The following is an 11,339-nucleotide window of genomic DNA, read 5'->3' as shown; positions in this document are numbered from 1 at the left end:
GCACTGGCGGGGGGGGGGGGCGCCATATGGTTGCTGCTGTAGGAAGACTAGGACTTTTGTTCTGTTTCTATGAGCTGACTCAGCTGGATCTTCAGGGTTTTCTTCTTATAGGCTGTGAATTCCACCATGAAGATAAGGAAGTTTCTGCTTCCTTTTCTTCAATCCTGCAACTTAAACAGCTGTTGGGATGGAGAGAACAATAGAGCCCTAAACTCCAGTTGCCTTTCCTGCACTGGGTTAGACAGAGATGAAGAAATATCATATCTAGTAATAATTGTCTTACTTTTAACATTACCAAGGGAAGCATAATTTTTCCTCCTTCCCTTTTACCACCCATCTTTATTAAATGTTAGGGTTGGTTTATTTTTGCTACCTGCTTCAACCTCTGGGATAGATAGGCATAATGTTTTTCTCTCCACCTTTACCTTGTACCTTACCAGGTGTTTGAATAACTTGGCTTTTTCTTTTGCACATATACAGCACTGTTGGAGAAATCTCCATCTGGGATACCCCCATTACTTACAGAGCTTTTCTGAGGATAGGTTGTAGACACAATAGGTTTATCATGTCATAGTCACTCAGGTTTGGCTGATGAGTTGGTCAGTTCAGCATGAGGATCATGTGGCTGGCCGTGGGCATCTTACCCTCTGTAGGAATTTTCAGAGGTGATCTGTCTGTTCCACTCCTTTTCAGGTTTGGAAGAGACTGACCTCGAATCCTTTTTCTCTTGAGATTGAGGATGGAGGGTGAGAGCAGGGCCCACAGGCTGTGGTCAGTTAGTGCTGCTCCAGAATCTTCTAGGAAATCTTCAATTTCCTTACTTAGGCCATTCATTTAGGTCTCTTTCCAGTCTTTACAGCCAAATACTTAAGGGTGCCTGCTTGTCACACCACCTCAACTACAATTATTCCTCTGAAAGAGGGCTTTAATTTTAGGATTTTCTGTCTGCATGGGGATCACTCCTCATGCAGAGAGGAAAGCCATCTGCTTGTATCTTGTGCAAAGCAACATGATGCCATGACATAAAATGGTACTAAAAGGTTCTAGGAGAAGAGAAAAAGCAAATATTACTTAAATTACTCAGAAAATTCTAGAATCTTTTTCTACAATGAAATCTTTTATATTTTTTTTCTTAAAACCATGACCATTTTTACAAAGCCTCTTGTGATACAAATATTAATGTTCTTGGTAGCAAATAATGAAAAATTGTAAAATAATATTTTAATTATGCTTAACTCTTCATATAGAAGTTTAGTCAGTCTTCTGGCCTCGGGTTACAGGCAGAAGACACCAGCAATTCATGTTACACAAATTAATTCTGAAAACCAGAAAGAATGAATGCTCACTACTTCTGGCAGTACATGCTCAAAAACATTTACACTTCTTTTACATTAACCTAAAGGCATATCAATAATTATTTAGTTTGATTATACATATTTTTCCTAGTACACATTTTTAATTTCCTTTGCACCACTTTCCTTTCTGCATGCAAGGCAAATGCCCTACTGTCCGGCTCCTTCTTCTCTTCTTCTTCTTCTTCTTCTTCTTCTTCTTCTTCTTCTTCTTCTTCTTCTTCTTCTTCTTCTTCTTCTTCTTCTTCTTCTTCAACTTCTCCACTCATCCTTTGGGAGTGATTTTGCTGCTAAAAACCTCCATGTGCACCAAACTCAGACTAGAACTTAACATTAGGGCCCTAGGAACAGAGCTTTAAATTGTCTGCTGCCAGTTTAGAATTACTTTGCTGAATATTTTTGCACCTAGCAGGACCAGATTTTATTGATTCCTTTTTCTTTAGGTATTCACAACCTAGTACCATTAAGATTTTTACATTAAGCTACCTTAAAATCCACCACTAAGTTTGATGAGATAAATTTGACATGGAATTGAGATACTGTAACAATAACATGCATCCACAAAGTTAACAATATTGTTTAAAAAAAAAGCCAACCACAATAATCTGCAACATCCTTTTTTTTTCCAATTGTTCATTTTAAGAAACCTTTAAGTTAGAAATTTAAATGTGTTAAGCCCAAGCTCAAAATTTTTTCCTGACTTCCAAACCATTAGCTAAATTTTTCTTTGATATGTAAAACACTCTCTGGGATTACTTTGCCTACACCCACATTTTCCAGCCAGGTGAGTCTGGGAGGACAATAGCCATTGCCCTGGGGTCTCAGTGAATTCCTTCAGGCTGGAGAGTTTAAAAAGCATTTTTTTTTCTTTAGCTAAAAAAAGCTGCCAGTTGCTCCCATTTCTTTTTGGCCTTAACACATGGCAGGAAAGTTGGGTGATCGCAAAGTTCAGAAATTCTCCAGGGAAAATTTATCCCCGATGGCCATTGAGAAATCCAGGGTTTGCTATCTCCGACACCCTCTGCCATGTCCCTAGAATAACAAAGCTGGCTTAACACACAATTTCTGACCTGAGGAGAGGTGGCCCCTAGAGTTTTTTTCCCATGGTCAGACCAAGAAAACTTAGAACACAAAGAACCACAGACAAAAAACAGACAAACAGTGGTGCCACACTGGAACAATGCATTCAAGTAATTTCTGCCCAATGTTCTAGTGTCAGAGTAAGTGGGGTGGATTGACTTTGCCTCATTCTAGCGAGTTTGAAATTTTCTATCACAGTGGCTAATACAGCAAATCACTAGGAGGAAAAATATTCCAGACCTATGACAATATGAAGGGCAAGCAACCCAATAAAAGTATCGAAATTTTCTGTCTGAGAAGTGCAATTTGAAATACAACCATAGAAAAAGAAAATGGGAAGGAATCCAACTTGTCAAAGGAACATTCAGAAGCACAACTGTAAAATTCACAGATTAGGTCTCCTTCACTTTGCCCTCCAGCCGCATCCGCTGCAGCTTTAGCGCCCAGAGCCGCAGGAGAGCCGCTTGCAGCTTCAAGAGGCCGCGCCCCTCTTCAGGAGACCCTCCCGCCAGATCATCTCGTCGCCCTCCGACAGCGGCCTCACCATGGCGGCCTACTGCAAACAGCAGATGTGTGTTCCTTCTTCATATTGTGACCTTGGCAAAGCTGCCAGAGACATTTTCAACAAAGGATTTGGTTTTGGGTTGGTGAAGTTGGATGTGAAGACAAAGTCCTGCAGTGGTGTGGAATTTTCAACATCTGGCTCATATAATACAGATACTGGTAAAGTAACTGGGACCTTGGAAACCAAATACAAGTGGTGTGAATATGGCTTGACTTTCACAGAGAAATGGAACACTGATAACACTCTAGGGACGGAAATTGCGATTGAAGACCAGATATGTCAGGGTTTGAAACTGACGTTTGATACCACCTTTTCACCAAACACGGGAAAGAAAAGTGGAAAAAATCAAGTCTTATAAACGGGAATGTATAAACCTTGGCTGTGACATCGACTTTGACTTTGCTGGGCCCGCGATTCATGGCTCAGCCGTGTTTGGGTATGAGGGTTGGCTTGCTGGCTACCAGATGACCTTTGACAGTGCCAAATCCAAGCTGACAAGGAATAACTTTGCAGTGGGCTACAGGACTGGGGACTTCCAGCTACACACCAATGTCAATGATGGGACAGAATTTGGAGGATCAATTTATCAGAAAGTCTGCGAAGATCTTGACACCTCGGTAAACCTTGCTTGGACATCAGGTACCAATTGCACTCGCTTTGGCATCGCAGCTAAATACCAGTTGGATCCCTCTGCTTCCATTTCCACAAAAGTCAACAACTCTAGTTTAATTGGAGTAGACTACACTCAGACTCTGAGGCCCGGTATGAAGCTCATGCTGTCTGCTCTGGTAGATGGGAAGAGCATTAATGCTGGAGGCCACAAACTTGGGCTTGCCCTGGAGCTGGAGGCTTAAGCCAGCCCAAGAAACCTCTGGGAAATGATGTCAGATTTGGCCTTAATATATTTCCATTGTGACCAGCAGGCTTCTCTCTCCCCTCCCTCCCACCCCCAAAGAAGGTGATCAAACAAAGGATGATCTAAATAAGAACTGTATTTTAAATATTTAGAAGGCTACTTGTTAGCTGGTTTCTAGTTGAATTGGTTACCTACCTAGTTACCAATGCTGCGCCATGCAGTCACCTATACATTATTTAAATGTATTTAACTATTCAATGAGCTGCCCACCAATAATGAAATAGACCTTTATGAAAACTGTGCAATTGTGTGCATGTTTGTTTTTATGTTCCTTTTAACATTGACTATTGCCATTGAAGGAGATGGATCAGTGGATAATTTAAGATGAGGCTTTTTTTTTTTCTGTTCAGCCATTATTAGTTACTTTTGGTATCCTTAATTATTACAAATTATGAATAAAATAAGTACAATGAATGACTCCCAAGTATTTGCAGAATTTGCCAGCTAGAATCAAGTATCCCTGGTATCTAGGTAATCCTTTTATTTTTCAATGAGCAATTTTGCTCTTTACACCTATCTAAATCTGTGCCATAGACTTCTTTGCTTTGTGACCCTAGACTTAACTCCATGAGCTTTTTTTTAGATTACAATAAAATAAGGATATATGCCTTAAAAAATTTACAGATTAATTCTCAACTGTAAATACCAACAATAAATCCAAGACAGACGTCAATGCCAATAACAACCAATCTAGTTGAGCTCCACAAATCACAGGCAGACAATTTCTCCCAGCAGCCTGGGAACGTTCGTCTTCCCACTGTTTTTAACAACCTCCTGGGGCGCCTCCAGGGTCGTGACCTATAGCACAGAGCCCGTCAGCTCACTACTACTCGAATTCCTCATTGAGTAGGTGACTCGAACCCTCAGTCAAAGTCTGCTACTACTCAGATTCCATGTTGAGTAGGGAACTCTTAATTCCACCCAGAATCCACGTTGAGTGGACACTCTCTAGCCTTCGATCACACAACCATTTCCCTATTTCTATTTCCAACACACATCAAATTACAACCAACAACACAGGACACACTGCTTAGGACCCACTGAGTAGTCTGTTCACCACCCTGCTCCAGAAAGCTCAAGGACTCCTGGCTGGCTCACCAATGAAAGTTCTGGCAGTCCAGAAACTGCTCCGATGTGGAGAAATGAAAAGACGGTTACTCTGGCAAAAGCTCAAGTGGGGTCTTTATTCTGGCCAGCCAGGGTACCTTGCGTATTCAAAACCGAACAGAGGCAAAGGACCTCGTGGCTTTCTACATCCCTCCTTATATACTATAGGGGGGAAGGTGTAGTGACTACTTCCTTAGGGGTGGGACATACGCCACGGTAATACGAGATATTGGTGGAGCCGAGGTAGTGACGACTTCCTTAGGGGCGGGACATCCGCCAAGGTAATATGAGGTATTGGTGGGGCCGAGGTACTGATGACTTCCTTAAGGGCGGGACATCTGCCAAGGTTGACTTCCCTTTTCACTATCATTCAGCTATTTTTTTCACATAATTTTCAATTTCTTGAGTTTTAAAAATTCTAATTCTGCAGAGATAGCATAACTGTAGGACTTTTGCCTTGCACATGGCCAACCTGGGTTGAACTTGGGTTCAATTCCTGGCATCCTATAAGGTTTTCTGAGCCTGCCAGGAGTAATTTCTGAGCCAGGAGTAACCCCTGAGTGCCTCCTGTGTGGCCCCAAACCAAGAAAACAAACAAATAAAACAAATAGAATTCTAATAGTTTTCTCCTTGATGTCAAGCCTGCTGTTATTTTCATCTAAAATTCACTTTTCCTCATTTTCTCCCAATTGTTTTCTTTACAAACTTCTAATCTTTTCTTACCTCCTTTCTTGGGCCTTGCCTTACACTTTCATCTGGGCATCACTCTGTGTTCAGTCCTTTGTGCAATATATTAAAATATGACTTCAGATTTGCTACTTCCAAAGAACCCCAAGGGCAGAGAATGTGTCTTCTTTATGTTAGTATTGGGATTACACTTGGTGTTGCTGAGGGAGTGTGTGTGTGTGTGTGTGTGTGTGTGTGTGTGTGTGTGTGTGTGTGTGTGTGTGTTGGGTGCTTTTTCAAGGTCTGAGCTTGGAGGTAACTCTAGGTTATACTGGGACTGGGGAGGGGAGGGAGGCAATTGTCATACAGTGCTAGTACTCAAACAGTGCCTTTCACAAGCAGAGAAGTCTGACTTTTTAGAGCATATGTCTTTATGCTTCTCATACAAATTATTAGGTGGTTGATACATAATAATTTAAACACCATTTTATGTGTCTACTTAATTATACATGTAAAACATAAGATAAAGTTTATAAAATTTAAACGGTTAATGCAAAGATGAAAAAAATAATATCTGGAGCTGTGATAGGATTCCTCTGATTTTATTCAACAGACTTCAAGAATTATGGCTTTGTATTTGAGTTACTGGTATTTATTATATTGTACCACAATCTCATCCCCATCAGTTTATTGGTCACGTTGGAAGCTGTGAAATATATGCAGGCCCAATTTATAAACTGGGTAAGTATTAAAATTAAAAAAATGTTATTTTTACCAAAGTGGGTTACATATCTTTCACAGTAATATTTTAGGTATATATTGACATTGAATCAGGGGAAATCCACCATCAATGTTGTCCTCTCTCCACCCCTGTTCACAGCATGCATCTTATATCCCCCTTCCTTACTCCCCGGGCTGCTAGTATAAGTGGTCCCCTCTATGTCTAGCTTGTTGTAGATTGGGTATCAATTTTATTGTTGGCTTTGGATTTGGTGTTTAAGTCTGATCATTTCTTTTATTGTTGCTGCTGTTTTTTGTTTTTTTTTTTCCCCTTTTTTTTCTTTTTTTATTTTAATCATAGTGGCTTATATATCATTCTCAGTAATATTTTAGGTACATATTAACATTGAGTCAGGGAAATTTCCACCACCAAATTGTCCTCCCTCCACCCCCGTTCCCATCCTGCCTCCCATAGCCTCCACCCTCATTCCTGGGACTGCTAGAATGAGTGGTCCCTTCTGGGCCTAGCTAACTACTTAGTGATCTTACAATTGTTTGGTCATGGTGCCTCCACTGTATCCCCCTCTAATTGGGAGGCGGGACTACATAGTTAAAGTTATGTGGTTTTGTTTGAAGAAGAGAAAAGTAATAAGATGGGGTAAAAATAAAATATGCCGAAAATGGGTGGAGTCCTTCTAAAGGATCTCATCCTCAGTTCGAGAGACGAAGGGAAAAAAGAAGGTGAAACACCACAACAGTATATAAAGAAGTGTCGAATAAAATATCCGATGGGCACTACAGCAATAAATGTAGGCACCACATACTTGCCATGGTCTTGAGATTAAAAACATGACAGAGCACGAAATGGAAGAAGAAAAAAGAAAAAGAAAAAATAAATAAAAATATATAAAACCAGTTCAATATCCACACCAAATCAAAGAAATCGACGAAAACTAGATAGAATTAAGAAAAGATTATTTTGTACTTTTTGTCTCTTTATTTATTTATTTTTCCCTTCCTGCATAGGCACAGTAAACATTGGGGTCTTCGAAAAAGAATTCTCTTGGCCTAAAAGATACAGGGTTTCTCCATCCTTGGAGTATATTGTCATGGGATTAACTATAGAGTTCTTTCTAGTTCATTTTCTCTCCCATTGGTGCTTTTGTGGTGTATAGGAGACTTCTGCTCCATCCTGGGTGGTAAAGTCAGGTCTCTGTATCTAAAGATCTCAGTCTCTGCACAGGTCAAGGATGGAACGTATGGTGAAGTCTTACTTTGTGGTTCTAGAAGTTCTGTTCCCTCCATGTCATTTTAATCCATCTTCTGTGGTTGGTGGTCTTGGTTCTTGTGCTGATCCTAGGATGAAGCCTGGGATAGCGTCTTTCATTATGTTACCAGGAGACCCATTCAGTTTTTACTGTCTCAGTCAGACCTCTGGAATTAGAGATCATGGTGGTTGTGCAGGTCGTAGATCAAACCCTAGACTAGGGCTTTTTTATTGGTCCCAGGATACATACTGCCAGATCATGGTTCTATAAGCCAATCATCTGTAGCTCACAGTCTTGGCTTTTGCACAACCAAAGGGTGACAAGTCTTCTGATTTTTGTCTTATCGTTAGCTGGTGAGGTAGGATAACCTGCTCTTAGGTCAGATTGTTTCTAATTTCCTCGTTGTCAGGATATCATATTAGAGCTGGGCCATGTTGGTGTTTGAGCAGTATTAAGGATGTCCCAGATGGGATTTGGTTCCTGTAGCTGTTGTGAAGAACTGTGTCATTTCTAACCCTGAGATACAGGGTTCCAGGCTGGACAGTCGGCATCTAATCACCTGGGGTCTAAGTTGGGTCCACATGACATACATTCAAAGTGGGAGATGCCCCTGTGTGTAAAAAAGTATGAGTTCCTATTCCTGGTAGATAAAAGCTTGTTTTTATTCATAACCTTACCCCTGCAAAGTGTGCCTTTGCAGAAAGAAATGGTGCTATATATTGCTGGTGCATTTGGGGGTGGAAAGAGAAGAAAACAGAAGCAAGTCACACACCAAAAAGAGATAAAAATATATGTATAAAGAAAAAAGTTTTTTATAAAAATAAAAAATGAAATAAAAAAGTAATAAAAGGAAAAAAGTGATGCAGAGATTACCTTATATTTGGGGAAGAGTCGGTAAAGAGGTTGTGTTATACAAGGCTTATTATACTTATGATGGAGCTATAGGTTTCCCCATTGTCTTTTGAGATTTTCTTGTGGGGTGTGGGTTCCCAGGCGCTTTTCATCACACACCCTGTCCTTCTTGAGATTGGCAAAAGATTTGTGGCAGGGAGGTCTTGGGTAGAATTCTTGCATTGGGAGTCCTTTTAGAGCTAAGTCTGGTATCAAGCAACAGTCCGGGTTAGGAAGAGTTGGTAAGGAGGGACAAACCAAGTGAGTCAGCAGAGGTGTTCGTTGTCTTTTCTTGCCGGGGATGAGGTGTGGGTTTGAGTGGGTGTCCCTTCGCTTGGGTGCTGGATACTGGTTCGTTGGGGTAGAAGGTCAGTCTTTATGCCTAATAGATTAAGAACTGAGGGTGAAGAGTTTTTTTTTAATTTTTATTTTTAATTATGAGAACAAGGATGCAAAGAAAGAGGACAAGGTAAAGTTACAGTGGAAGGACAATCACCCATAACATAATTCTCAGAAGTCCCCTTGCTGATATCTTAACTTTGAAATTTCAGCCAAAGAACATTTAGACAGAATCTATGTACAATTACTTTGTCCCTCAAGTCCCCAGATTGTAACACATTATAATATTTCTTAACAGCACACAAGGCAATCCAAAGCCATAAAACTTACGTAACTCCTTAAACATTACAGGCATAGTATTTTCTTACATTTCCATATACATGCATATTAGCTTAAGTTAACCTCAAATTTTAAGTGAGTTCTTTTTAAGGATTAGAGTCAAAGGAGCACAGTAAAAATGGTGTTAGAGTGGCAATTGTTGTTTGCATAGGCCCACCAAAATATGAGGGACATGGAAAGAAATAACCTTGGCCTAAATACAAAGAGACCTGACCCCTGAAGTTTCCTGGCACAAGACCAACTCTAGGCTCCAGGCAAGCTAGATCGTCTAATCCAAGACATTGTCTGTAGTGCCAACACACTTTTATTTTTCACACAGTCTCTATTGTTGGTATCATGTTTCTGTATTAAAGATCCTGGAATCAGCATATCCTACATTGAAGTCAGGATGTGGAGCGTCCTCTCCTTTCACCTCACAATCAAAGGGCAATGCAGGGAGCCCTGTCCTGTAAGCAGGTCGTTGTGGTTGTTAAGTCTTCTCAGTGTTAAGGGAAGTCTCTTTTGAGCAGGTCGATGTCTGAGCAGTGTAGGGTCTTCCGTGGTAGAGGACTGCTTCTAGGTGATGTTATAGACCAGCCTGGATGTTTTGTGGATGGCTTCCCTGGTTCAGGGGAGAATGGAAAATGCCCTTTCTTCTGAGGTCTGTGCCAGGTCGTTATGTCATTGTTCAGGGTGTAAGGTCCCTTTGCACTACAAGATTTGTGTGTTCCAATCTCTATTAGATAGGATCTTATTTGTATTTTCCCACTTTAATGTGCCTATGAAAATAAGAAGCAATGCCACGTGGTGTTATTGTCGCATATGGGGGCCATAAGAACAATTCCAATTATTCCCATGATATGGTTCAATCATAAGCATTAAACTGGGGGACTCTTTCTCCAAAATTCCTCGTTAAACAGCTCAAAAAAAGAAGATATAAAGTGGATAGAATCGTCACTGTATAAGAAAACATTTAGTAAGAATTATAGCTGTCAGAGAAGAAACATAAAATATTCTAAAGAAATACGTGTCCAGGCCCGGAGAGATAGCACAGTGGCGTTTGCCTTGCAAGCAGCCGATCCAGGACCAAAGGTGGTTGGTTTGAATCCCGGTGTCCCATATGGTCCCCCATGCCTGCCAGGAGCTATTTCTGAGCAGACAGCCAGGAGGAACCCCTGAGCACTGCTGGGTGTGACCCAAAAACCAAAAAAAAAAAAAAAAAAAAAAGAAATACGTGTCCATTATATGTATCTTGAAACAGTTTGGGGTTGTCATACACAATGCACAGTTTTGGACTGTGATTAGGATTGTACACTACTAAAGTTAAAAAGAGTAATGTAGGTTAGTGACATTTGGGAGGGGGTTAGAGAGTTAAGGAGTAAAAAAGAGCTTCGTAGGAGCTTCGTAGGGGTGTGGGAAAGAACAGAATGCAAAATGAACATTCTGTATATGCAAAACATAACAAAAGAAAAAGAAATACTCTTAATACATGAAGTACGTGCGGGGGCTCATGCCCCCGTGCGGTTCTGTAGTTTTTGGATGCCTAGGGGGGAATTTCTCCCCCCCTCCCCCAAGGGCCCGATTAACCAGGCGTGGCCCTGAAGACCCACCTGGTGTGGGGGGAATCTTGTTCACCTGGACTAAGTGGTCAGCCCAGGGGGCCTATGGCTAGCTGTCCTGCCCAGAGCCCCCAACATACCATTCAAACACCCCAGAAATCCTGGCATGCGGAGTGTTCTGAGCCCAGCTGTGCCTCTGTAGTTTTTGGATGCCTAGGGAGGAATTTCTCACCCCCTCCCCCCAGGCCCGATAACCAGGCGTGGCCCTGAAGAGAGGATGAAGAGTTTTAATAAGGTGGGAAATCTGGATGAGATTGATGGGTGAAGGGATAGTCAGATTTCTAACAGGGAAAAAGGGGAAGTATATGGAAGGGGCAGAAAAGGAGAAAAGAGCAAATAAGATTAAAAAGAAAAAGAAGAAAAAATAGTGAGAAGACAGGAGAAAAGAGCAAAGGGATGTTAGTTAGCTTGAATGTGTTCGATGAGTAAGCCCTGTAGTATAATTCTGTAGGTCACAGTTGTTGCTTCAGTGATCTGGCTGGTCATGTACGTCAGGTC

General features: G+C 41.1%; 1 pseudogene; it reads left to right on the top strand.

The window, feature by feature from the left end:
• Positions 1–2,977: 2,977 nt before the first annotated feature.
• LOC126015687 (voltage-dependent anion-selective channel protein 2-like) lies at positions 2,978–4,158 on the top strand (annotated as a pseudogene).
• Positions 4,159–11,339: the final 7,181 nt, after the last annotated feature.

Source organism: Suncus etruscus, chromosome 8, assembly GCF_024139225.1.
Source record: "Suncus etruscus isolate mSunEtr1 chromosome 8, mSunEtr1.pri.cur, whole genome shotgun sequence".
NCBI classification, from domain to species: domain Eukaryota; kingdom Metazoa; phylum Chordata; class Mammalia; order Eulipotyphla; family Soricidae; genus Suncus; species Suncus etruscus.
The sequence above is the reverse complement of the archived record's forward strand: the minus strand, read 5'-3'. Positions and strand labels throughout refer to the sequence as shown.